This window comes from Cnephaeus nilssonii (assembly GCF_951640355.1).
Source record: "Cnephaeus nilssonii genome assembly, chromosome: X".
Taxonomy (NCBI): domain Eukaryota; kingdom Metazoa; phylum Chordata; class Mammalia; order Chiroptera; family Vespertilionidae; genus Cnephaeus; species Cnephaeus nilssonii.
The window spans coordinates 51937893-51942496 of NC_137071.1; the positions used below are offsets into that span (position 1 = coordinate 51937893).

At 41.1% G+C, this 4604-nt stretch overlaps 1 pseudogene across 1 annotated transcript; it reads right to left on the minus strand.

The window, feature by feature from the left end:
• Positions 1-2667: 2667 nt before the first annotated feature.
• LOC307095307 (protein CEBPZOS-like) lies at positions 2668-2943 on the minus strand (annotated as a pseudogene). The gene is made up of 2 exons: positions 2929-2943; positions 2668-2838 (listed from the first exon to the last, which is right to left on the minus strand). The product of its transcript is annotated as a protein CEBPZOS-like (transcript).
• Between the last annotated feature and the right edge of the window lie 1661 nt (positions 2944-4604).

Sequence of the window (4604 nt, forward strand, 5' to 3'; positions counted from 1 at the left end):
AATTTAATAAAATAAAAATTTTAAAAAACAAAGGATAAAAGTATTATCAATAGATGCAAGAAAAGCATTTGATAAGATACAACATCTGTTTATGATTAATACACTCAATATAATAAAGATCGTATATGACAAACCCTCAAAGCTAATGTCACACTCAATGGCGAAAAACTGACACCTTTTCCTCAAAGATCAGGAACAGGAAAAGGATGTTTATTCTCACCAATGCTATTTTAGATAGAACTGGAAGTCCTAGCCAGAGCAATCAGATAAGAGAAAGAAATAAAAGGCATCCAAATTGGGAATGAAGAAGTAAAATAGTCACTTTTTGAAGATGACATTGATTATTATTATTGAAAACTCTAAAAATTACACCAAAAACCTATGAGAAACAATAAATAAATATAGCAAAGTTGCAGGATACAAAATCAATGTACAAAAGTCCACTGCATTTCTACATACTAACAACAAAATTTCAAAAAAAATAAATGAAAAAGAAAAACAACTTCTTTTGCAATTGCAGCAACAACATAAAATATACCTAGGAATAAACATAATAATGGTGGTGAAGAACTTATGTACTGAAAACTACAAACCATTAATTTAAAAGATTAGAAAGGACACAATGAAATGGAAAGATATTCCATGTTCCTGAATGGGATTGTCCATATTACCCAAAGCATTATACAGATTTAATGCAATCCTCATTAAAATTTCAATCAGTGAAACTAGACCCCCAACTTACACCATACACAAGAATAAACTCAAAATATATAAACTGCCCTGGCCGATTTGGCTCAGTGGATAGAGTGTCAGCCTGCAGACTGAAGGGTTGTGGGATTGATTCCGGTCAAGGGCACATGCATGGGTTGCAAGCTTGATCCCCAGTGTGGGGGCATGCTGGAGGCAGCCGATCAATGATTATCTCTCATCATTGATGTTTCTATCTCTCTCTCCCACTTCCTTCCTCTCCGAAATCAAATATATATATATATATATATATATATATATATATATATATATATATATATATCACTTAAATGTAAATCAAGAAACCATTAAAATCCCAGAAGAAGACATAGGCAGTATAATCTCAGAACTCTATCAGAGAAATGTTTGCTGATATATCTCTACATCTCTGAGGGCAAGGAAAAACAGGAAAAAATAAATAAATGGGACTAAATCAAACTTAAAAGCTTCCTCAGAGCAAAAGAAACCATCTGAAAAATGAAAACGGAACCCACCATATGGAAGAACATATTCACTAATGATTCATCTTATAAGGGGATAATCTCCAAAATTTATAAAAAACTTATACAACTAAACACCAGGAAGACAAACAATCCTATTTAAAAATGGGCAAACCCTGGCTGGTGTGGCTCAGTTGATTGGAGCATCGTCCTGTACACTGAAAAGTTGTGGGTTGAATTCCCAATCAGGGCACGTACTCAGGTTGTGGGTTTGATCCCCGGTCAGGATGCATATGGGGACAGCTGATCGATGTTTCTCTCTCATATCAATATATCTCTCTTTTCCTCCCCTTCCTCTCTTTCTAAAAATCAATAAAAACATATTCTTGGGTAAGGATTGAAAGGCTTTTTTTAAAAATGGCAGAGGATTTGAATAGACACTTCTCCGAAGAGAACATACAGATAGCAAACAGACAGATGAAAAGATGCTCAAGATCACTAATCATCAGAGAGAAGCAAAATAAAACTACAATGAGGAAGTGAAATAAGCCAGGCAATGAAAGAAAAATACCACATGATCTCACTCATTTATGGAAAATAAATAACATTATAACCTGATGAACAAAAAGATAGATACAGAGGCAGTAAATCACTGAACAGACTGTCAAATTACAGCGGGAAGGCTGGGGAGTGTTGGGGAGCAGGGGAAAGAGATCAACCAAAAGACTTGTATGCATGCATATAAACACACCAATGGACACAAGACACTGGTGGGGGGAGGATGAGTGCATGCGACAGGGGGTAAGGGAGGCTGGGGGAAGGTCAATGGGGGAAAAAAGGAAATATATGTACTGCTTACGTAATACTTTAAACAATAAAAAAATAAAAAACTACAATGAGGTATCACCTTACATCTGTTGGAGTGGCTACTATCAATAAATCAACAAATAACAACAGCAGGAGAGGATATGAAGAAGTGGGAACCCTAGTGCACTTTTAGTGGGAATGCAGACTGGTGCAGCCACTGTGGAAAACAGTATAGAGTTTCCTCAAAAAATTAAATACGGAACTGCATTTTGACCCAATGATCCCACTTCTGGGTATATATTCTAAGATTCCCAAAACACCAATCAAAAATAATATATGCATCCCTATTTAAATAGCAGCATTATTTACAATAGCTAAGATCTGGAAACAGCCCAAGTGCCATCAGTAGATGAATGGATGAATAAACTGTGGTATATTTACACAATAGAATACTACCTGGCTGTAAAAAAGAAGAAACTCTATTTTTTTAGTAGTATAACATAATAAACATACCTTCCATAAATTTCTTCACAGTTAGTCCAAATAATAAAACCTCTGACTTAATTAGAATTGACATTTCGCTTTAAATATTCCAAAATTTGTCCATGTCAACTTTGGGATTTTAATCTTGCTTGATACTTTGAACCAAATTTCTAACTTTTTTTTCAAATTTCTAATTTTTGTTGTTCAACTATTTTTCTTGATCTTGCTCTCTGATTCCATACATTCCAGAATATTCAATGAATTTGTAATAAATTTCCAAGATGGAAGGAAATTTCTTGCTCATTGTTTTCCTGAAATCTTGTCTTGTGTCCATCTTATTAAACATAAGATATGCTCCAAAACAGCCACAAATTTAGCTACCAAAACTTCTTTGCTAGTGGTTCCAAAGTGTGGGCCATCTGAATTGCATAGCAAAAGAAGGAACTCTTACACTTTGGGACTGCATGGATCGACCTGGAAATTATTATGCTAAGCAAAATAAGCCAGTCAGACAAAGACAAATACCATATGATCCCACTAAAATGTGGAATCTAATGAACAAAACAAACTGATGAACAAAATAGAACCAGAAGCATGATACATGGAACAGACTTAAAAATGTCAACTGGAAAGAGGTTGAGGGGGACTGGATAAAGGAAGGTAAAAGGATTAGGTAAGGAACATATATGCATAGCCCATGGACACAGACAATAGTGTGGTGAGGACCAACGGAAGAGGGGTGGGGTGGGTGGAGATGGGCAGAGGGGGAAAACAGGGGATATCTGCAATAGTGTCAACAATAAAAAAAAATTAATTTTAAAAAAGTGGTGAGAGTGGGTATCCTTATCTTGTTTCTGACTTCAGAGGAAAAGCTTTCAGGTTTCCATCATTGCATATAATATTGGTGTGGATGAAAGGGGCCACATGCTAACCTGACAAGCTCAGGGAAGGCCTGCATGGCGGTCTTGCAAACTCAGAGAACTAAAGTAACCAACAAGGATAGTCTGGATTGTGAGATGGCGACCGGCAGGAAGGTAGGGAGAGAGAGAGTGTGAGTGAGGAACCCATAGAGGAGAGTGTAGATGTGTGGTGTGTGTGTGTGTGTATGAGATAGGGTCAGTTAGATTCTGCAGGTCTTCCAAGGGGCTCCCGAACAGGGCAGCCCTAGACGGCGGAGCCCCGCGCACAAAGCGGACACTTCTCGGCGGCTGGTGCGGACGCGGAAACCACGCCATCTTGAGAAACAGAGCTGCCTGAGACTCGGATCCTGGCTTCTGACACAAACCAGGACCCTGCAGCCACTGGGGACAGAGAACTGCTATCACAGCTCCAGACCAACAAACAACAAGAATCCAGACTTCCCCGCAGATTTCCGTGAGTCAAAGAGCCTATCCCCCTCCTCGCAGGCGCGTGGATAGCGCCATAGTAACTGATAGACCCGCCCCTCCCCCAAGCTGCTGAGCGCCCACAGGCGCACGGAAAGCGCCATAGTAACTGATAGACCCGCGGAAAGCGCCATAGTAACTGATAGACCCGCCCCTCGCCCAAGCTGCCGAGCTTTGCGCAGGGACGCGCTCCTCCATAGGGAATTTGGCGCGTGTGTGTGTGCGCGCGCGCGGGACAGAAGCAGCTCCCCGTCGGGGAAATCTGTCAGTGCGCACAGAGGGCTCCCCTTCGGGGAATTTGGGGGAATTTGGCTTGCGGGTCACAGCTCCCCCTTCGGGGAGTCTTAGAGCGTGCACAGAGGGGCTTCCCTTTGGGGAATTTGGCGCACAGGACGGACTCCGCCCCCCTTCCGGGACTCTGGGAGAGTTCACTGAACCAGCTCACCTTCAGGATTTTAAGAATGTGCGCTCTAGCCGGTTTGGCTCAGTAGAGAGAGCACACACAGGACGCAGCTCCACTTCAGGGAATTTGGCACGCCAGTCACAGCTGCCTGGGATCCCTGACTCACAGTGCATTCACACTAAGAGCCACCGACCCCAATTGTTGGTGCGTGCACACACAGGGACCCTGATTCTCAACGAGAAACCACACAAGGCAACAGAGACTTTGACACTCGAGTCTTGGTGCAGACACAGGGAAACTCTGACTCCTGGCACATGCTAAGGATCTCATTCTCGGCAC